A 24,596-nucleotide genomic window follows, 5' to 3' on the forward strand; every position below is an offset into this window, starting at 1 on the left:
GGAGTCGGGGCGGTGACGTGGAGCCTATATGGTCTCCAGGAGCGCGAAGCGGCAAGCTGCTGGCGCCGTGGTGAGCTCGCGCTCGCCGGCGTCAGCTCTCTGCCTGCCTGGTGGGGACGAAGCAGCTGGCTGGCATGGGCCAGCACTGCGCTGGGCCGCTAGGTGGGCCGGCTGATGGGCTGCGGCCAGGTAAGTTCTCTCCCTTTCTTTTAATTTTTGTTTTCTATTTTTCTGTAGGTTTGTGGCTTTATTAAAAATAGCTAGGCACTTCTAAAAATCCTGAAAATAATCAGAGGCTCTGTTTAGAATATTTTCAACAACCCACACTTATCTTCATAATTATTTGAGCATTTAAAATATTTACTAGCATTCAATTGCCCAAATGCAAATTACATATGTTTTAATTCAATGACCTTCTGTTGACCTAGAAAATTGTGCACCAATCTTGCTAGAGGTTCTAACCCAAGACAAAGAGAGTGAACTTTTTAGAAGGGAATTTCAGGTTCATTGAAAATATTTTTAGTAAACCTTAGTTGATTCCAGAGGGGGTGCTGGGGGTTCTGTCTTCCCCAATTCAAGATTCTGACGAAAGGTAGAATGATGCAACACTCTAATGCATGACTAGCTAGGATGTGACAACTCACCCCCACTCAAACAAATCTCGTCCCGAGATTTAGAATCCGCCGGGAAGAAGGTGGGGTACTCGAGTCGAAGACGATCCTCCCTTTCCCAAGTAGCTTCTTGCTCGGAATAGTATGACCATTGAACTTTGAGAAACATGATATTATGGCGTCGAGTGGTATGCTCGGCTTCATCAAGAATACGAATGGGATATTCCCGATATGAGAGGTTATCTTGTAGATCAAGCGCTTCGTGGTCCACCTCACGGATAGGATCCGCGAAGCAACGCCTGAGTTGATAAACGTGGAAGACATCGTGAACTCTGGAAAGATGCGAGGGTAGTTCCAATTGGCAGGCAACTTCTCCTCGTTTGGCAAGAATGCGAAAGGGTCCAATGTAACGAGGAGCCAACTTGCCCTTGGTACCGAATCGATGGGTTCCCTTTAAAGGTGTAACCCTAAGGTAAGCCTTGTCGCCAACTTCATAAGACATAGGCTTATGCTTGCAGTCATATTGACTCTTTTGGCGAGATTGGTCCATTTTCAATTCCTCACGAATAACGCGAACCTGCTCTTCTGCTTCCTGGATCATATCCGGGCCAAATATTTTTAGTAAACCTTAGTTGATTCCAGAGGGGGTGCTGGGGGTTCTGTCTTCCCCAATTCAAGTTTCTGATGAAAGGTAGACATGATGCAACACTCTACTGCATGAATAGCTAGGATGTGACAGTGGCAAACATACAACTAATATTAATTAGTGGCCTTGATGCTGCTTCTCTAGGGTTTGGGGTGGCCTCGACAACGCTTCAAGGATAGAAAAAGAAGAGGAAGAATAAAAAAAAGAGGAGAAGAAAGAATAGAGGAGTTCTTCTACTCTATTCTTTCTTCTCCTCTTTTTTTTTCTTCTTCTTCCTCTTTTTTTTATCAGGAACGAGGGTCGTCGAGGGTCGCCGAGCGGTAGAGCAAACCCTAAATAGCAAGTATGGTGGGTGTGAGATACATGTGGCCGTCGGTGTCGGACACTACATCCACGTCCCACAAGTGACGTGGGCGTCGAAGCCCGCGTCACTTGTGGGACGTGGATATAGTGTCCGACACCGACGGCCACATGTATCTCACAACGACGATACTTGCTATTTAGGGTTTCCTCTACCGCTCGGCGACTCTATTCTTTCTTCTCCTCATTTTTTTTCTTCATCTTCCTCTTTTTTTATCAGGAACGAGGGTCGTCGAGGGTCGCCGAGTGGTAGAGGAAACCCTAAATAGCAAGTATCGTGGGTGTGAGATACATGTGGCCGTCGGTGTCGGACACTACATCCACGTCGCACAAGTGACGTGGGCGTCGAAGCCCGCGTCACTTGTGGGACGTGGATGTAGTGTCCGACACCGGCGTCCACATGTATCTCACACTGACGATACTTGCTATTTAGGGTTTCCTCTACCGCTCGGCGACCCTCGACGACTCTCGTTCCCGATAAAAAAAAGAGGAAGAAGAAGAAAAAAAGAGGAGAAGAAAGAATAGAGGAGAAGAAACTCCTCTATTCCTTCTTCTCCTCTTTTTTTCTTCTTCCTCTTCTTTTTTTATCCTCTTCTTCTTCTCATGTTCGACCGTCGACCCCCTCTCTACCCTCATATATAAAACCTTTTCCTCCTTCTTCTTCCTTCTATTCCTTCTTCCTAAATATATAAAACTTTTTTTAAAATGAAACTAACCTAAATGTACTAAATCAGAGAACATATATAGATAAAAAATTTCTAATTAAAAATCTAACTTTTGCATATATGTATTTTTAAAACATCATTACAATTGAAAAAATACATACATACATACAAAAACATGTAAAAAATACATACATACATACATACATACATATATGAACATACATCAAAAAATACATATATCTAAAAAATACATACATATATATATATATATGAAAATCTAAAAACATGTAAAAACAACATGTATAATTAAAAAAATTGCACGGCGGCGGCGGGGGCGGCAGACGCGCGGTGCTCACAGAGGCGGTGACGCGTCGGGGTAGGGGACGGCCGGTGAGGGCGCGGGCGACGAGGGCGCGAGCGACGGCGACAATGGGCGCGGGCGACGGACGGCAAGGGCGCGGGCGAGGGCGACGGCGGGCGCGGGCGACAGCGACGACGGGCGTGGGCGACTGTGACGGCAGGGGCGGCGGGCGAGGGAAATCTGAAAAATTCCCAAGTGTTGCTTATATAGCAAAGGCATTGGTCCCGGTTTGTGGCTCAAACCGGGACCGATGCCTCCTTTAGTCTCGGTTGGTGCCACCAACCGGGACCAAAGGCCTCTTTTCAGCAGCCCAAAGGGCGGGAAGCGGCGGCCTTTGGTCCCGGTTGGTGGCACCAACCAGGACTAAAGGGGGGCATTGGTCCCGGTTTGTGCCACGAACCGAGACCAATGCCCCCTTTAGTCCCGGTTGCTGGCACCAACCGGGACCAAACGCCTTGTGCTGCCCCGCGCCAAAACTTTAGTCCCACCTCGCTAGGTGAGAGAGCTCGAGAGTGGTTTATAAGCGTTGTTGCGCCTTCCCTCTCGAGCTCCTCCCAAATCCAGGCTTTCGGGACTAACCCCGCGCTGTGTGCCTGTGGGCCTACTGGGCCTCCTACGGGCCTGAATCCTGGCCCATGGTAGGGTTTCTAGTCGTATTCAGGCCGTGGGCGCCCAGTAGGTGGCACTTTTTTTCTTTGTTGCTTTATTTATTTTATTTTGTTTCTACTTACAACAAAATACTTATTGTTGCTATTTTTTCCAGTTTTTTGTTTTGTTTTCTGCATTATTAATTTTCTTTTGTTAATTGCTTTATTTTTTTAATTTTTTTTGCTTTTAGTTTTAGAAAAATTATGAACTTTCTGTTAGTGCCATTAGTTTTCAAATTTGAAAACACTTTTTTTGTTTTTTTTCTTTGTTGCTTTATTTATTTTATTTTGTTTCTACTTACAACAAAATACTTATGGTTGCTATTTTTTCCAGTTTTTTTGTTTTGTTTTCTGCATTATTTATTTTCTTTTGTTTTTTTCTTTATTTTTTAATTCTTTTTGCTTTTTGTTTTAGAAAAATTATAAACTTTCTGTTAGTGCCATTAGTTTTCAAATTTGAAAACACTTTTTTAGTTTTCTTTGTTGCTTTATTTATTTTATTTTGTTTCTATTTACAAAAAATACTTATTGTTGCTATTTTTATTTTTTTCCAGAATTTTTGTTGTGTTTTCTGCATTATTTATTTTCTTTTGTTTTCTGCTTTATTTTTTATTTCTTTTTGCTTTTAGGTGAGCAAAATTATAAACTTTTGTTAGTGCCATTAGTTTTAGAAAAATTATAAACTTTCTTTTAGTGCCATTAGTTTTCAAATTTGAATAGTTAAAATTTGAATTCTTTGAAATTTGTGTGAATCACAAGTTTGTGATTAACTTTACTAAAAAAAATGAACATAGATGCACCTATAGAGAAAATTTGACCTAAATTCATAGTTTTCAAATGAACTCTGAAAAAGTTGGCATAGCATACTCGTGTGTTACAAAGTTGGCATGGTATCATCATAATAGTTGCGGGAGAAAGTCTTCACTTTTTCTTCGCTTGTGTCATTTGCTTATTGCGCCGTAACCATGTATAATCTTCATCGTTTATCAGGATGCTTGGGTCAGCCTTGCCATTGAAGGGAGGAATTTCATGAAACTTTTCATAATCTTCAGACATGTCTGTCTTGCCCTCCACTCCCAGGATGACCCTTTTTCCAGAAAGAACTATGTGGCGCTTTGGCTCATCGTATGATGTATTCGCTTCCTTATCTTTTTTTTCTCGGTTTGGTAGACATGTCCTTCACATAGATAACCTGTGCCACATCATTGGCTAAGACGAACGGTTCATCTTAAGTGTTTATATGGATAGGAGAATGCCCTGGAAAATTTTCAGCTTAAGTGAAGCAATATAAAATATAGTTTCTTCACAAACTAAAAAATCTGACCATAAACTAAGATTTGGAGCTGGGCTCACCTAGGTGAGTTACATGAGCTAAAATTTGGTGGAGTGTCGTGATTGGATCATATGAAGGATCTTGAAAAATTCAACTCATTTGGATATGCCTAGATTGTACTTCCCTCACAATCATTTCCCTTAGGGAGGAACTTCGAAAAATTGGTCAGGAATATTTACAAGACAAATTCAATTTAATTTTGGCATGGGACAATTATATGGACAGGAAAAGGTGTCCAAAAAGTTTAGGGTCAATTGGACAAAGATAAATGGCACTTGCTTCACAATCTGCCACTCAGGACAGAATAGGAAAATAATTAATTGAGCATGATGGGAAACATGGCAAATGAAGTATTTTGCCATATTTCAGGAATATATGACCCAAAAAAATTATGCGAATTATTTGGCAATTTTGGGACTGATGGAAATATAGGTTGCTTCACAACCTAGGGCTTAAAGGATTATTCATTTAATAGAAAAATTAATATTCCCAATAAAAAGAATATTGGGTTAGGTCAAGGATGGAAATGACAAAGTTTTGGGAATGTTTTGAGGATGACAAGCCACTCTGGAAACAAAGAAGAGGTCATCTTCTAAGATTTCCAGACCACATAGCCACGGAAAAAGAAAACTCAAGCAAAAATTTAAGAAAATCAAAAGAAATAGAAAGGGCTAAAAATTCAGGCTATGACAACTCTTCCCCCCTTAAAGAAATCTCGTCCTCAAGATTTGGTTTCTCAGGGAACAAGTATGCATATACCGACTTAACGAAACTGTTTCCAACTCGGGTATCCTTTTTCGTTGATTGATTATTCCCACTACCTTCTTCATCTGACTTGACTGGCTGGCTCTAGGGTGGTTTGCTTCACTGTATCCATATCCGGACAGATCTTACATTTTCATGCCTATACTAGCTCCAATTCTTTTCATATCTGCTGACTTAGCTGAGTGTGACTTGTTATCATGACTGAAATATATGCCCATCTCACAAATCCAAGAGTGATTTAGGATTGTTGTGGCCGTACTGACAAACTTCCATGAATTGCTGATCATATTTTTCATGATGAACACCCAAGCTCTTACTCCTTGCACTCGGTTGCTTCAAATAGATGCATAACTGTTCATCTGACTGATACTGATTTCTCGTGGAGTTTCTGAATCATCTTGACTGACTCCACTACTTTGAGTTTCCGATTCATACCAAATATTTGATTTGTCGCCTGATGTGATCAGCATAAGGGTATGATCTTATATGATAATATCCTCATCCTTGACTAACGGGGTTTTAGATAAAAAGAATTTTTTTCATGGCAGGATATCCTTTGCTGATTCACATAAGTGAGTGCACATGCTTTGAGACTGTTATTACTCATACAGATCATTCATTCTGTCGGTATATCCATAAGGATAGAAGAATGTGTGATGCTTTACCACAGTCGCTGGAATAATCAAGCCGTTGAATTTACCTTTGGTCTGACTTGACATACCCAGATATTTAATACCAACAAATCTGAGCATATATTGTTAACTGAGCGGGTCTTTCCTTGATATGGAGTCTTTACCAAAATTGAGTAGACCCCTTTGATGAATATTCTTGGCGATCCATAGTGACTCAGACTGTCCAGGGTATCTGCGCTATGTGGGTCATGCAATAATTATGATTGTTGCTTCTTAATTACTCTCTTCTTTGTCTGGATCCTCAGCTGAAAGAGCTTGGTCAAATTGCTTCTTCGTGTGACCATAGATACTGTCAGGTGCAATATTCCGGTAGGTGTATCCTCATCTCCTGGTATGGTAACATCTTTTAAATGGCAGGTTCATTGTCTCTCAAGTCTTAGCCATAGGGAAATGATCATCCAAACCATTGCAAGAAATCGGCAATCAAATCAGTAGCCACCAGAACGGTCTTTACAACTCAGATCTGGGACATCACTGAAATAACTCAACCACTGCTCAAGACGGCGGAAAATCAGCTCAGAGCATGAGACCGTGTTGATAAGATGAAACTGGCAGTTCCCTGAGATGACTGAAAAATAGCTCAGAGCAAAGGGCCACTATCACAAAAAGAAACTCAAAAGATGTATGAGACGGCCGAAAAGCAGCCCAGAACTCGTGACATTTGTTGAATAGAGAAAAATAAAGTCGGCTTCCACCCTGGTCGGCCAAAAACAACTCAGAACACAGGTGTGGTGCCATCACCAGAGAAAAGTAGACAAGGGCTCATCAAGATCGTATTCTAGGTTCACAGGTACTTGTAAAGGGCTCACTGTTGTCATCAATCTTCATATTCCTTTGTCACACTAAGGTGTATATATGGCTTCCTTCGCATATATTTGAGAATCTGATTCCCGAGGCAGACTGGTGTTCTGACTGATTCTTTCTTCTAACCAATCTGTTGCGGATCTGGTTCTTGGGATTCACTACCATATTCTGTCAATTTACTGTGTACTCTCTTGCAGTATTGCCGTATTGAGGACAATTGGATGGCTTATGCTGGAAACCATCGAGAGTATCTTCCTGAGGAAGACTGGATATCGTGCTTCAGAAGCTTCCCCCATTAAACACTTGCTAGGGGAAAACTCGATACCCTATACAGGAAGCTTTTTGCGGTTGCTTACTGTAGAAGACAAAGTACCTTCCATGGGAAGTCATCCATGTATCATACTGAGGAAGATAGAGGAATCTTGCATTGGAAGCTTATCTGGTAGCTTGCAAGGAAAGACTGGGTTGCTTACACAAGAAGCTTCTCCTTGTGATAGGAGGACTAAATGCCACATATATATACCGTCTTAATATTTCTACTATTGATTACTTGTACGAAACACAGTTTTGCTGGATTATCCTCTTCTCTGAATATTGGATACACGGCACATTCTTTCTTTCTTCCAGGTATATCGGGTTTCAAAATCATCCTCAACGAAGAATCAAACTTGCATCTGAATCATACCTTTGACTGAGAATATGCTGTCGATCTTGCACACAATTTATCTTCTCGCTGATTTGATCATTTCTCCTATGAAGAGTGCACACTAGGGGTGACTTGATTATCCATACTGTTGTGAGGGATGCAAATTAATGCAAACTTGATTATCATAATCTCAATCAGATGTTTCTCATTACACTGTGGTTGGCTGAAAATTCCATTTTGTTCAGCTGAATTTCCAAATATATGCATTCCTTGCTGACTCTTTGGGTCCAACGTTGGTTGACGAGCAACTTTAATAATGGCAAAATTTGTAACACCGAAGGCCCAAAGAAAGAAGCAAAAGAAACGACCAAAAACAAAAGCACACATGCATACAAATAATATAAATAATCAAGCATCATTACATATTACTGCTACTCACAACAATAGTATGCATGCACACCTAAGCACACAAACCTCGCAAAAACTCCGGTATTATGGTCTAATATGTTGTGGTGGTGTGCACGAAAGTGAATCTACATGTGGAAGGAGTGGCGTAACCAAGGCTACACCAAGCGCTGGTTGAACAACGGTCGCAACTAGATGGATACGAAGGCGAGGACGGACTTGGTTATTAAGTAGCGAGACACCAGGTCATGACCACGTCATCATCGAGCGTACGAAAGGGAATCATACATGTCCAAAAAAGGGAATGACGGGGAAATATAGGGGAGGAAAAACAAGGCTTGCTGGCATTGCCCTTTTCGGATCACAAATAGCAGTTAGGGTTGCTGAAGGGACGAGATGGATGGCACGATTTGGGATAGAGAAAAGTCTATCACCAAAATAATAGGGGTTGGTGATGGAAGGATATCGACGCGATATCTGAGCATAACTCCTGTGAAGGGTGTCTGGGACACTTGGCACCAGGGCATCACTCTACTGGGACAGAGATGACGGCAAACACCAAAGAGCAGGCATGCTAAGAAGGAGGGTGCAGGGAGTGGATCGAAACCGATGACACCTACACTCACAAGATTAACTGTTAGCGACTAAATAATAATCTATATGCTTGCTATGCAACAAAACAACTGTAGCAAACAAGTGCAACACACCAACTTGGCTCCATACTATCGCTTTCGAATGTTTGCGCGGGCTAGGGCATCCTACAGCCGGACCTGCTCTGATACCAAGCATGTGGCACCCCGGCTTAGAGAAATCATAACGCCCCATATTTCAGCCCAGAGATCGAGGAGAAGTCTTCTAGAATACGACACTGCTTAGCATCGAACAAATTAGCGCTTTATTACAAGCTATGTGGGTACAAGGGGGATTACATCGGCTGCTCCATGCAAGCAGCAGAACAACACGATGCAGCAGAATAACTGTAGAAGCGGAACAGCAATGACAGTGATGAACTCCACTCTGCAGGGACTCTGGCTCGAACGCTTATCCTAGCTCACAAACAAGGGATCCACGGCAAACAAGCAATCAATTTCGGCATGACGTGCAAACTGGCATGACACGCAAGGTCAGTACATTGAATGTACTTGCAAGCTCACAATAACTAGAAGCATTCTAGACAAACAACAAGATGGCAATTACAGGTTAAGCAAGAATTATCATGAGATCATCAGAATAACATGGCATGAACCACATGAACAAGATACAGCTGGAACAATATGAGCATGGCATTGATGACCCACAAGTATAGTGGATCTATTGTAGTCCTTTTTCATAAGTAAGAGTGTCGAACCCAACGAGGAGCAGAAGGAAATGATAAGCGGTTTTCAGCAAGGTATTCTCTGCAAACATTGAAATATCGGTAACAGATAGTTTTGTGATAAGGTAATTGGTAATGAGTAGCAAGTCATAAAAGTAAATAAGGTGCAGCAAGGTGGCTCAATCCTTTTTGTAGCAAAGGAAAAGCCTGGACAAACTCATATATGATGTAAAGCGCTCCCGAGGACACATGGGAATTATAGTCAATCTAGTTTTCATCACGATCATATGATTCACGTTCGGTACTTTGATGATCTGATATGTGGGTGGATCGGTGCTTGGGTGCTGCCCTTACATGGACAAGCATCCCACTTATGATTAAATCCTATTGCAAGCTTCCGCAACTACAACAAAAGTATTAAGGTAAACCTAACCATAGCATGAAACATATGGATCCAAATCAGCCCCTTATGAAGCAACGCATAAACTTGGGTTTAAACTTCTGTCACTCTAGCAACCCATCATCTACTTATTACTTCCCAATGCCTCCCTCTAGGCCCAAACAATGGTGAAGTGTCATGTAGTCGACTTCACATGACACCACTAGAGGGATGATAACATACATCTCATCAAAATATCGAATGAATACCAAATTCACATGACTAATAATAGCAAGACATCGACCATGTCCTCAGGAACAAACGTAACTACTCACAAAGCATATTCATGTTCATAATTAGAGGGGTATTAATATGAATAATGGATCTGAACATATGATCTTCCACCAAGTAAACCAACTAGCATCAACTACAAGGAGTAATCAACACTACTAGCAACCCACAGGTACCAATCTGAAGTTTGGATACAAGAGATGAACTAGGGTTTGAGATGAGATGGTGCTGGTGAAGATGTGTAACACCCCAAGACCGTTGCACCAGGTGTCTTCCGGTGTTTCTTTGTTGTTGCCTTGTCATTTGCTTGCGTGTCGCATCTTGTCATGTCATCATGTGCATTGCATCATCATGTTTTCAATACTTGCATCCGTCCCGGTCTCCTCGTTCTGTCCATTATCCATTCCGAGCCCAGACACACTTGCACGCGCCCGCAGCATGTCTGAAATATTATTTTATAAGTGGCTGGAAGATGTTCTCAGAATGGGTTGAAAGTTGGCATGCGGTGTTGGTTTGTTGTAAGTAGACCGCCTGCCAAGTTTCATCGCATTCGGAGTCTGTTTGACGCCCCAACGGATAAATATAGCGGCAATCGTAGCCGGTCTAACGTCGGACGCTTTCGGTCTCCGGAAACAGTCGCCGGGCCTCCCTCTCTTCTCTTCACTCAGCTCGAGACCATCTACACAGCCCACTACCTACCGCCAGGTCCAACCTAACCTCTCTTGTCAGCCCGCGACCCTCCTCGCGCACGTGTCCAAAAATTGTCCCGGACCCGACCCAAGCAGTCGTCACCATCGTGTCCGGATCATCCCCAAACATCTACAAAACATCAACGTTTTCGTATTTGGACTCCCTAGCCTAAGTTTCTTGACCGTCTGATTTGAATCAGAGGACCCAGATGCACCCCAAATCCTCCCGCTATATAAATATCGGGGCAACCCTAAAATCAAGGAGAGATGTCCCATCATTCCTCCTCGCCGCTGCCACACTCAAACCTCCCAGATCTCCTTCTGCTTGATCTCCCTTGCCACCAGCGACCCAACCAGAGCAGCCAGCCCCACCGCCTCTGCACAAGGCTCGCCAGAGCAGGCACCACCAGGCCATCCCCTGATCCCCTCCTCTCGATCCAACCTCCTCGACCTCACCGGAGCCACCGCCCGCTGCATCAGGCCGGCCCCCTCACCCTGCGCCCATGTCTCTTCTCCCTTCCGTTCCCTTTCTCTCTCTCCCTCTCATCTCCTTGCTTCCTCTCTCTCTCGCAGGGAACACAAGGACCCATTGAGCTCCGTGGACGCCGATGCTCAAATCATCACCGGGAACCGCTCCTCCGCCTTGGCTCCGCCCAAATCAGGACCGTCCTGGCCTTCCTCGCACCTCCTGATGGCAAGCGCCGCCGCCTGCTCCTTCAAGTCCGCCGTCCAGTTCAGGACGAAGCCGCCCCCTCTCGGAGTCTCGCCAATTCCCTTCCTCGCTGCCAAAACCTCGCTGGAGCCCCTCGATGGCCGCAGCCGCAGTCCCTTGCTACTCCGCAAACCCGAGCTCGGAGCCGTCCTCTGCTCCCGCATCGAGCATCGCCTCTTCCGCCGGATCCCGCCGTCGCGCTGCCGCTTCCAGACTCCAGCTGCCCAAGTACTGCCTCACCCCGCCTCTGCTTCACGCGAGCAGGGACGAGACGAATGCTGCTGCTTGCGTCGCGTTGACCGCGTCTTCCCTTCGCCAGATCCAGCCCCGCTGGCCTAGTGCTACCTCTCCAGATCTGGGCCGAAGCCCATGGTGAGACCCAGTGCCTCCTGTGTTTTTTTCTTTTCATTCTCTTTCTTTATTCCCTATTGGGCCTCTGCTTAGTTTCAGCCCGTTAGGTTTTTTTTTCCTTAGCTACGATTTTATCAATTTCCAGGGCATTGCACTTTTGCAGATCAGCCCCTAAACTTCATGCATTTCATTACTCACAAATGGTACATCATATGTAAAAACTTTAAATATGAAACTTGCTTAGAATTTTGTCTAGTTTAATAATATGCAATTACATGCATGTTTAAAATGTTTAAAATGTTGTTTGTTTAAATTTGCTTAAATAACTTGCTAAAATGCTTTATTTCATAACTAAATAACCGTAGCTCGGTTTTACATAATCTTTATATGTAAATGGGGTAGAAAAATGCCTCATTTAACATGGTGGATTTACTTTGCATGTTCAATAACTCTAAAATTGTGTTTAGGGCAGAACAGTACCAAATCCATATTTTGCACATGTGGATTTTTCCGGACTTGTTGCTTGTTGTTCCGTCCTCATTTAAACTTGTCTAGATAGTTAGTTTTCATATGCTTCACCTCTTGCCATGTTAATCAACATTTAATATTGTTGGGTACCTAAATGAGAGAGAACTAAATAAGTCACGTGGTGTTTTGTCAATATGCAACGGAGTTGCATATTGAGCTCCACTTAACTAGTAGTTTTGCTTGTGCACTTCGCCATGCCATGCTTCATTAAACCGAACATGCATCATACTTGATTGTGCATCATGCCATGATTATGTGATGGTTGTTTACTATGGTGTTTGCTTCTTTCCGGGTTGCTTCTCGCGTTAGCTTCGGTTTCGCTATCGAGTTGTGAGGATTCGTTCGACTACGACGTTTGTCTTCATGGACTCGTTCTTCTTCCTTGCGGGATTTCAGGCAAGATGATCATACCCTAGAAATCACTTCTATCTTTACTTGCTAGTTGCTTGCTCTTTTGCCATGCCTATGTTGCGATACCTACCACTTGCTTATCATGCCTCCCATATTGTTGAACCAAGCCTCTAACCCACCTTGTCCTAGCAAACCATTGTTTGGCTATGTTACCGCTTTGCTCAGCCCCTCTTATAGCGTTGTTAGTTGCAGGTGAAGATTGAAGTTTGCTCCTTGTTGGAACATGGATATTTTGTTGGGATATCACAATATCTCTTATTTAATTAATGCATCTATATACTTGGTAAAGGGTGGAAGGCTCGGCCTTATGCCTGGTGTTTTGTTCCACTCTTGCTGCCCTAGTTTCCGTCATATCAATGTTATGTTCCCGGATTTTGCGTTCCTTATGCGGTTGGGTTATAATGGGAACCCCTTGACAGTTCGCCTTGAATAAAACTCCTCCAGCAATGCCCAACCTTGGATTTACCATTTGCACTAACAACCTACCACCTTCCCTTGGGTTCTGCAGACTCAAGGGTCATCTTTATTTTAACCCCCCTGGGCTAGTGCTTCTATAAGTGTTGGTCCGAACCGAGCTGCCTGCGGGGCCACCTCGGGGAAACTTGAGGGTTGGTTTTACTCGTAGCTAGTCTCATCTGAGTGTGCCCTGAGAACAAGATATGTGTGCTCCTATCGGGATTTGTCGGCACATTCGGGAGGTGTTGCTGGACTTGTTTTACCATTGTCGAAATGTCTTGTAACCGGGATTCCGAGTCTGGTCGGGTCTTCCCGCTAGAAGGAATATCCTTCGTTGCCCGTGAGAGCTTGTGATGGGCTAAGTTGGGACACCCCTGCAAGGATTTGAACTTTTGAAAGCCGTGTCCGCGGTTATGGGTAGATGGGAATTTGTTAATGTCTGGTTGTAGAAAACCTAAAGTTGACCTTAATTAAAATACATCAACTGCGTGTGTAACCGTGATGGTCTCTTTTCGGCGGAGTCCGGGAAGTGAACACGGTGTTGGAGTTATGTTTGGCGTAGGTTGTTCTAGGATCACTTCTTGATCATAGTTGTTCGACCGTGCTTTTACCTTCTCTTCTCGCTCTCTTTTGCGTATGTTTAGCCACCAAATATGCTAGTCGCTTGCTACAGCTCCACCTCATACCTTTACCTTTACCCATAAGCTTAAATAGTCTTGATCGTGAGGGTGTGAGATTGCTGAGTCCCCGTGACTCACAGATACTTCCAAAACCAGTATGCAGGTGCCGATGTTACCGAGCAGGTGACGCAACCAAGCTCAAGGAGGAGCTCGATGAAGATCGTGTCCTTTGTGTTGTTTCGTTCTAGTTGATCATTAGTGGAGCCCAGTCGAGACGATCGGGGATCTTTGTAGCTTTTTGGGTAGTCTTCTTTTATTTTGGTTCCATAGTCGAACCCTGATTGTATCTGGTTGATGTAATGCTTTATTCATGTAATTGTGTGAAGTGGCGATTGTAAGCCAACTATGTATCTTTTCCCCTTTTATTTATTTACATGGGATGTTGTGAAGATTACCTTGCGACATTGCTTTCAATGCGTTTATGCCTCTAAGTCATGCTTTGACACGTAGGAGATATAGCCGCATCGAGGGCGTTACAAGATGTTGATGTTAATTGACCCCCTCCCTATGAGAGGATCATTGGTGATGACGATGGTGATGATTTCCCCTCCCGGAGGTAAGTTTCCCTGGCAGAACAGCTCCGCCAGAGCCCTAGATTGGTTCTGCCAAGGTTCCGCCTCATGGCGGCGGAGTCTCATCCCGAAAGCTTGCTTATGATTTTTTTCTCGATGAAAGACTCCATATAGCCGAAGATGGGCATCGGTGGGTCACCAGGGGGCCCACGAGGTAGGGGGCGCGCCCCCACCCTTGTGGCCAGGGTATGGCCCCCTCTGGAACTTCTTGCGCTCAGTATTTTATATATATTATGGGAATAGCTTCCGTGAAGTTTCATGAGTTTTGGAGCTGTGCAGTATAGGTCTCTAATATTTGCTCCTTTTCTAGCCCAGAATCCCAGCTCCCGACATTCTCCCTCTTCATGTAAACCTTGTAAAATAAGAGAGAATAGGCATAAGTATTGTGACATAATGTGTAATAACAACCCATAATGCAATAAATATTGATATAAAAGCATGATGCAGAATGGACGTATGAGGCATGAACATATAAATCTGACGATACTAGCATGCAACATGAAGACACTATATGCACCATTTATTCTCTGCTCGGGTTATCTCGTAACCATAACATGCATCACTTACCACCCTCGGACATCACATGATCATCTCAGGATCAACTCAAGCTTGGTATAAACAATACCATAGTAATCTTTAAATGACCACAAGGAGCTTGATCTTTACCCATGATTCTCGCACAACATCAAGAATATCCAAGAACTCGATATCTTTGATACCACAGTGATCATTCACGAATCACAAAGGGAACCACTCTTGGCTCAATGGGTTACCTCATCACCAAACGGTGATCATTCATGGATCACATAACCAAGTTATCTCATCATCGAACCAGGGTTGGTATTAAGCACATTATTATTATTACTGTTGACCCATACTGTGACCAACTACGAACTGGGCCCTTATCATTGGGCATGGCTATCGATAGATTTAATATACACTCTGCAGAGCTTAGCACACTATACCCACACCATGGAACCCATGGCCTCGCACTCCCATTCGGGTGGACCAATGGCGTTTCGACAAAACCGTCCTACTGCCATGACACTCTCCCGGCCACTCTAACAAACCCCCCTCTGGGCTAAGTCATGGGTGGCCCCGTGCCTACCAAAGGCACCAACGGCCACCGTCGTGGCAAAACATCAACAGTCCCAAATGGGGACAATGATCCATACAACAACAACCAGCACACAAGGTTCATGTCCGCCTACCTAATCAGGGTAGCGCGCGCCCATAACCTCCCCTTGTTGGAGGCACCGGCGAGAGGCATGACAATAAACCCAGTTAGGAGCTTCCCATAAAGGTAAGTGTGGTTGCACTGGTCAGCTCGATGTGGTGGCACCAAGACTCATCCAACAATTGTTCAAGTTCAATTTAATCCGGTTAAACTTGAATGCAATATGCTGATCCATGATAAAATAACATGATGCAAATATAATGCATGAGCATGATATCAACATAAGCATGAGGGTAAAACATAACTATCAACAATATCAACAATGAATCATATCCAACTAAGCATGGCATAATGACGAGTATGAATATTGCAAGTACAATACTACTCATAACCCGAACATTAACATCAGCAATAAGTACCACGCAAGAACACATCAATAACATAACCTTGTAAACACTTAACCAACTAACATTAGAGGAACAATGCATATTAATGGTACTCGGTAACTGATGTTAGTCATGCACTGAAGAACATGACCAACCCAACATGTACTACTATCAAGCATGACAATATGAAAGTAATACTAGCAGGTAGAACATGATAACAAAGTGCAAGAAAGCATAGCATGATGGTAACCACCGATCCATAACCATAACCGAAATAACGACAATAGTAGCAAAACAATCAAACCGTTATGAAAATTCAAGTTGAAAACCAATGCTACTGCATGGCTATCATGCAAGTGGTGGTTGTGGCTTGCCTGGGGATGAAGTATACACCAGGGAGAAGTGCAGAACGATCGCGGAAGGAATCGTCGGAAAAGGTTCTCCCTCGGAGGGTGCTGATAAGGGGCAAGGGAAAATTGGTTATTTTCACTGTGGGACCACCTAATGAAAATGTTACCAACAGAAAGGACTCGACGAGCAGAAGAAGTAGGCTTTGGAATCACCTCAAACGGAGTTACGGTCGCGGAGTTATAAGGTGTAGAATGCCAAGGACCAATCAGTGAATATTTTCATCACCAATGGGTCCCTGAGTGGATAAGACAAAAACGGATTTCAGATAACACGCTTTCGGAAAAGAGAAAGCGTGTTCTTGCCCGCACTATACAGAAATACGTTTTCTAGAAGAGAAAATGCCTTTTTGGAGAAGAAGGAAATGAATACGCTTTCGTCAAATGAAAACGCAGTCACCAGAAAGTGTTTCCACTTGCCACGTGGGATGGAGGGGGTGAGACACTGGCGTGTGGGGCCCAGGGAGCAGGGGGAGGGGGCCAGGCGATCGTCTTCTTCCTCCCGTGCCTCTGCTCCTCTCGTGGAATAGAGTAGGGGCAGGGGAAGCAAGCGGCCAAGGGCCAGGGCAACGAGAGGGTTCCATCCAGAGGGAACATGGCCGCCTGGGAGGCGCGGGGAGGAGGGGAGGGGCGGCTCCATGGGGAGTTCAGGGGCGACGGTGATGGTGGTGGTCTCGGTGTTGCGACTATCTCCAGCGAGATGCAAGTGGGTGGGGCGGCTCAGCGGGACGAGGGGGAGTCGGTGGACGTGGTGGGCGGAGCATAGGAGGCTCGGGTTGGTCGAAATAAAGCCGAGGCCGAGGCGGCCATGGAAGATGACGGCGAACAACGGCGGGATGAGGCGACTCCAAAGGGCAAATGAGGCAGGGGAGGGATGAATGAGATGCGGAGGTGTTCAGGGGTCCTTATATAGCCGCGGAGGAGGGCTCTAGAGCATCGCTAGCGAGCTCGATCAGTGCTCTAGTGGTCGACAGTGGCTAGGCATCGCACGGGCATGGAGATAGCGGTGCATTTAAGGCAAACCACGAGGAAGCAGCAATGCATGGCGATGCAGTCGAGCACGAGCGAGCTCCTGGACAACGTTTGAGGTCGAGCCGAGGAGGTAGTGGACGAGCATAGTGGCCGGAACAAGCCAGAGCACACATTTAGCCATGACGCAAGCGTGATCACCAGGCGCACTAGCACAAGAGGTGTGCTTTGGCATGGCCAACCATCTCTAGTAGATAGACCATGGTTCCTTGAGTCTAAATGAAGAAATAATTGGGTCCAGGGGCAAAGAAGAGATTTTTCACTAAGCTCCAAAGTAAATCAACAGGAAGGTGTTTGTAGCTTACTATGGTGACAGCAGCTTGGTAACGTGGTAAATAATTTGTCTGGTGATGATCACATGCTATGGTGATTAAGATGGAAAAGTTTCAGCTCAAGAATAGGCGTTTAGCTAGTGGTTGCTGTAGAAACCATCAGACTGCACAGAAATACAAATCATGAAGTAGCACCCACATATTAATTGGGATTGAGCTTAATTTGGGCATGGCCCAATTATTTGAAGATATGAAGATTCTCAAAAAGTTTTGGGCTATTTGGATGAACCAGAATAGCACTTGCTTCATATAGCTTTGCTCTGGACAGAAACTTGGAAAGAATGCACAGGGCAAATCATGTAATGGATTGAGCCAAATTTTGGTGGAGAGTGTTTATATGGATAGTAGAATGCCCTGGAAAATTTTCAGCTTCAATGAAGCAATATAAAATATAGTTGCTTCACAAACTGAAAATCTGACCAAAAACTAAAAGACTAATATTTAGGAAGAGAAGGAGTATTTTTGAAACCGTGTCATACATGCATGGTTTGGAAAAATAGATGCACTATACTTATTGGATCGTTGTTGTGTTCGTGTGTGTGTGTGTGGGGATATGTCTCACCACCATATTGTTCATCTTTTAAATTTGAATTTGCAATGAACAATTTACTAGGGATACCATGAAATGTGAAATCCTCGTTGAGATCACTATATCAAAAACTCACTCTAATTCAAGAACTCATCATAAATCAATTACCACGTCGAGATTACTATTTGCAAGGAAAATACGGGCATTGTGTAATACACATAGATTCGTTTGGCAATTTAAAAGATTCGTTTCGTATTCTCGAATGGTACCCAACGGTGTACCAGCCAGACCTAGGCTTGTGTTGATCCTCAAAAAAACGGGCCCGTGTCCTTCTGGTGGCGTGCGTGGTTCGCACATTAGCCAACCCCAACCCGTCGAGCCTCCGCATTTCGAGTCAAAATATCTGGCGGCCAGAATTCCAGCCCTAGGAAATTCCCCTCATGTCCCGGTCCATAATGACTACCGATGAACAATGGAGGGATGATGTAGTAACTAGACAACGTTACCTACCGTGCTGAGCATGATTCAATTCCCTCGATCGCCGCTCCCACTACTAGGGAAAACGTTATACACAGAACTTTAGCAGTAGCGCTTGTTAAAAGAGCACACTACTTGTAGACAGCAGTAGCGCGTGCAAAATAAGCGCGTTGCAGATGGACATATATCAGTACCGCGTCACACCAGAAACTTGCTACTACTAAAATTCCAATCACTTAGCCGATGGGCTATGAGGGAGAAATGGATTAGGGGGTCCCCGGACAGCCGGACTATATCCTTTGGCCGGACTGTTGGACTATGAAGATACAAGATTGAAGACTTCGTCCCGTGTCCGGGTGGGACTCTCCTTGGCGTGGAAGGCAAGCTTGTCAATTCAGATATGTGGATCTCCCCCCTTGTAACCGACTCTGGGTAACCCTAGCCCTCTCCGATGTCTATATAAACCGGAGGGTTTAGTCCATAGGACAACAACAATCATAATCATAGGCTATCTTCTAGGGTTTAGCCTCTACGATCTCGTGGTAGATCGACTCTTGTAAGACTTATATCATCAAGATCAATCAAGAAGGAAGTAGGGTATTACCTCCATCGAGAGGGCCCTAATCTGGGTAAACATTGTGTCCCCCGCCTCCTATTACCATCCGCCTTCGACACATAGTTCGGGACCCCCTACCCGAGATCCGCCAGTTTTGACACCGACATTGGTGCTTTCATTGAGAGTTCCATTGTGCCGCCACGATAAGGCTTGATGGCTCATCTTGTTTTCAAGGACAACATTACCTCGGGGAGAGCCCTGGCTATAGGCCAAACTCTCTGACTAGGTGGCGGCGTCATGACCGCCCATTCGGCCGTCGCACCGACGATGACTTCTCGGGTCATCAAAAACAGCCTCCACGTCGGCTCGGGATTCGCCGAGCAGATGGATCCAATAGATTTCTCTTCCTTGAAAGAGCTCTTGGATAGCATCGCTGCCCTGGGATTCGCAACGGACTATGATTGAATCGGGCTTAAACCTGACCAAAGGGCGATTAACTCTCCGCTGGTGACCCATCAGATAGCGGTGGTGGAGGAGCAATGTAGCAATTCTTCCTCTATTTTGAGGACAAACTATGTCCGGATTCCCGAGCTTTTCGAGCCGGATACCCGTCCATGGGAGGACATGGCCCAAGCTTCGAACCTAGAATCAGACAGCGGGCCAGAACTATTGGGCAACATCCCGGAGTCCGAACTGCCAACCTCGGAAACTCCTCCGCCCCTGGGTCTCATATCGGGTCAGGGTTCGGACCGAAATCTGCCCACCCACCCAGACTCCAGTGATCTTTCCCACATTAGACAAGAGCCCCAAGCGACAGTACATCACTATTGGGCCAGATTCCTCCGTGTAATGAGCAAGCTCAAGGACTGTCGCGAGGAAGACGCAATTTCATTCTTTTTAAAAAATTGCACGGACAAGGGAATCCTCAACGCCATAAGTCGCCGTGACATAGCACACTTTGTTGACTTGGCGGCCATAGTACGGAAGTACTGTGCCATGGAAAGCGTCTGGAAAACCGAAACAAAGTTCTGGGACCCTCCGACTCTCACTAAACCCCCCGTCCGAACTAAAAGGGTGTACTCTCGTAAGTCACCCGATCCAATTACAAAGAAACAAAAGCCCACTATAGGGCGTAGAACTGTATTGGAGGGATGGCTCAATGGGCCATGCAAAATTCACAGTACAGCGGATATCATGCCAACACACAGCCTTAGAGCATATTGGATACTCCGGCAGGTGGCCAGGAGCGGCGAGGATATCCTCATCAACAATACTACAGAGCACCATCCCATGGAAAATAACAATACAATATTGACAGTCTTCGAGACGTTCGCCTCAAATAATAGGCGCAAGCAAACACTCCGCAGCCTTGCCGAAGTCTGCCATGTTGCAGCAATAAATCCATGGAACGACACGGCCTTAACCTTCAATGCCAGTGACGAACTTCAATTCCGAACAGCCCAAGCCCCAGCCGCTTTGGTCCTTAGTCCAATTTTGGATGGCTTCCTGCTTACTAAAGTGCTCATGGACGGTGGCAGCGGATTAAACCTCAACTACGAGGAAACTCTTAGCAAAATGGAAATAGACAAGAGCTGCATCGAGCAAAGCAGCACATACAATGTGGTATTCGGCACACCGGAGAATTATAGGTCCGAAGAAATCACATTCCAAGTGGCCACGTTCAGTAGCGGATACCAGCCCTTTTAGGGTGGGAGGCATTCACGATCTTCCAAGCTATACCCCATTACGGGTACATGAAGCTCAAAATGCCCGGGCGCAATGGAATCATCACTCTGGCTAGTGATCTGGACATAGCACTCCGCGCCAAAAATAAAACCGCCGCACTAGCCCTCGAGACATTATCCGAAGACCTTGCGGCTAAAGAACTAACTGCGCTGTGCTCCATGGTGGACAGGGACGACGTGATACTCGACAAAAGACCCAAGTCCACCTCTTTTAAACCAGCGGACGAAATAGTCAAATGCCAGGTCCACCCAACGGACCCTACAAAAACAACAACCATCGAGGCACAGCTGAACCCCACAACAGACGTTGCACTGTGGGAGTTCTTGCACGAGAATTGGGACATCTTCGCCTAGCATCCTTCAGACATGCCAGGAATCCCACGCAGGCTGGCCTAGCATAGCCTTAAAATTCTAAAGGGGTTCAAGCCGGTCAAGCAGACTCTTCGGCGTTTCTCTATGTCTGAGCGACAAGCCATGGGAGAAGAGCTAGCCATGTTACTCGAGGCCGGATTCATTAGAGAAATAAAACATCCGGACTGGCTAGCAAACCTGGTGATGGTACCAAAGAAGGACAAATCTTGGCGCCTATGTGTCGATTTCAAGGACCTTAACAAGGCTTGCCCCAAGGATCCCTTCCCCCTCCCCCGCATCGATCAAATTATCAACGCTACCGCAGGACATGACCCATTGTGCTTCCTCGACGCATACTCCGGATACCATCGAATTAAGATGGCGGAGACCGATCAAGCCGCAACGGCATTCATCACTCCATACGGCCCCTTCTGTTCTAACACCATGCTTTTCAGGCTCAAAAATGCCGGTGCAACCTATCAACGCATGATTCAAACATGCCTGGAAACACAAATCGGCAAAACAGTGGAGGCATACGTAGACGATGTGATCATTAAAACAAGCCATGTCGAATCCTTAATGGACGACTTGAGGCCCACATTCGACAATCTTCGAACATATGACATCAAGCTCAATCCGGAAAAATGTGTTTTTGGCATGCCCGCCGGAAAGCACTTGGGCTTCATCGTCACCAATAGAGGTATTGAAGCAAATCCAGCTAAAATCCGAGCTTTGTCACAGTTGGGTCTCCCAACAGACCTCAAGCAAATCCAGATGTTAACTGGATGTGTGGCTGCCTTAAGCCGCTTTATCTCCCAATTAGGAGAAAAGGCACTACCTCTTTATCGCGTTCTTCGACACACCAAACACTTCGAGTGGACGGATGCGGCCACGACCGGATTGGAAAAAATAAAAGCCGTATTGGCCACCAACCAAATCTTGGCTGCACCAAATGCCGGTGAACCAATGTTGTTATATATAGCAGCAACACACCAAGTTGTAAGTGCAGTGCTCACCGTCGAACGAAAGATGGACGGACATAAGTCAAAACTAGGATAAAGAGTGATCGGGTTTATCCCAACACCCCCGTACTGCCAACAATGCAGTAGAATATGAGGCCCTGTTGCATGGTCTCCGGATGGCAGTCTCCATGGGCATTCAATGCCTAGTGGTGCAGGGGGATTCAAACCTCACAACATCTCAAATAAATGGGGACTTTGACACCAAGGACCCAAAAATGGCGGCTTACCACAACGCCGTCCTCAAAATGTAAGCTCGGTTCGAGGGCCTCGAATTCCACCATGTGGTCCGAGAAAACAATCAAGCGGCGGATATCCTCGCCTGCATCGGCTCTAAGCGCGACCCTGTACCACCTAGTATCTTCTTGGAAAGGCTGTTTAAGCTATCCGTGGTTTGGGAAGGGGAGACCAGCAAAAACAATCTGGATCCGGCCACAACACCAGACCCCGAACACTCTGACGTAATCGGAGGCTCTGCCGCCGAGATAACACCTTCGGCCCACGTGATTATGGCTATCATCGCCCCGTGGACAGAACCCTTCTTGGCTTACCTAACAAGGCAAGAACTCCCTGATGACCCAACTGAGGCACGTTGCATTGTGCGGCGGTCTAAAGCCTACAACATCCACGAGGGAGATTGTCGGTGTCAAAACCGGCGGATCTCGGGTAGGGGGTTCTGAACTGTGTGTCTAGGCCGGATCGTAACAGGAGGCAGGGGACACGATGTTTTACCCAGGTTCGGGCCCTCTTGATAGAGGTAAAACCCTATGTCCTTCTTGATTAATATTGATGATATGGGTAGTACAAGAGTAGATCTACCACGAGATCAGAGAGGCTAAACCCTAGATGCTAGCCTATGGTATGATTGTATGTTGTCCTACGGACTAAAACCCTCTGGTTTATACAGGCACCGGAGAGGTTAGGGTTACACAAGGTTGGTTACAAAGGAGGAGATATACATATCCATATTGCCTAGCCTGCCTTCCACGCCAAGTAGAGTCCCATCCGGACACGAGACAAAGTCTTCAATCCTGTATCTTCATAGTCTAACAGTCCGGCCAATGGAGAGAGTCCGGCTATCCGGAGACCCCCTTTCCAGGACTCCCATAGTAGCCCCTGAACCAGGCTTTCAATGACGATGAGTCCGGCGCGCAGTATTGTATTTGGCATTGCAAGGCGGGTTCCTCCTCCAAATACACCACGAAAGAATTTTGAATATAAGGATAGTGTCCGACCCTGCAAAATAAGTTCCACATACCACCTTAGAGAGAATAATATTTCCACAAAACTAATTTGCTGATTTGTTTTGGCAACATGACATTACGTCACGGCCCGGTGATTATTCGAACCGTTTCCTTAAACTAGCCCCGCACATAATGCGAGGCAGTTTTTTGACACGTCTTGTCAAAATAGAGATCATGTCCCCTTATCACGGGATTCTCAACAATAAGGGTGTGGGTAACCCAACCGCGCCATCAATTACGGCGCTTGGAGAACGAGCGAGTTTTACTGGGCTAGTGGGGATGCATAGTTTCGTCTGGCCATATAAAGGGATAAGGATTCACTTTTCCATCCACGCCTTCTTCCTCCTTTGCTCATCCACCTTCGCACACTCGAGCTCCAGTGCCCAAGTTCGCATTTCCCACCTCGACCTTCTCCAACCATGTCCGGAGCGGGAGGCAGGTGGATGGTCTCCTCCATTACGAAGGGACACGTCAAGAAGCTGAGGAGAGCCGGATATTTGCCCGATGACATCGCGCACCGGCTCCTAGAGGAGGGGCAGCTCATCCCCACCCCTAGGCCCCATGAGAGGGTAGTGTTCCTCACCCATTTCGTCAGCGGACTGGGATTTCCTCTCCACCCATTTGTCTGGGGGCTCATGTTCCACTATGGCCTGGATTTCCACGATCAGGCCCCGAACTTCATCCTCAACATCTCAGCATTTATCATCGTGTGCGAGGCCTTCCTCCGCATCAGGCCCCACTTTGGCTTATGGCTGAAGACCTTCAACGTCAAGCCGAAGGTAGTGAGCGGCCGCCAGGCGGAGTGCGGAGGCGCCATGGTGGGCAAGATGCCCAATGTCACATGGCTCAAGGGCTCCTTCGTGGAGATAATAAAGGGGTGGCAGTCGGGGTGGTTCTACATCACCGAGCTGCGTGACCCCGAGTTCCGATCTGGCTTCCCCACACGGCTCACCTCCTGGCAAGAGAAGGGCCTGTCCTGGGTAGTTCGAGAGAGCTGACCGGACTCCAAACATGTATTCAAAACA

The sequence above is a fragment of the Triticum aestivum genome, chromosome 7A (assembly GCF_018294505.1).
Source record: "Triticum aestivum cultivar Chinese Spring chromosome 7A, IWGSC CS RefSeq v2.1, whole genome shotgun sequence".
NCBI classification, from domain to species: domain Eukaryota; kingdom Viridiplantae; phylum Streptophyta; class Magnoliopsida; order Poales; family Poaceae; genus Triticum; species Triticum aestivum.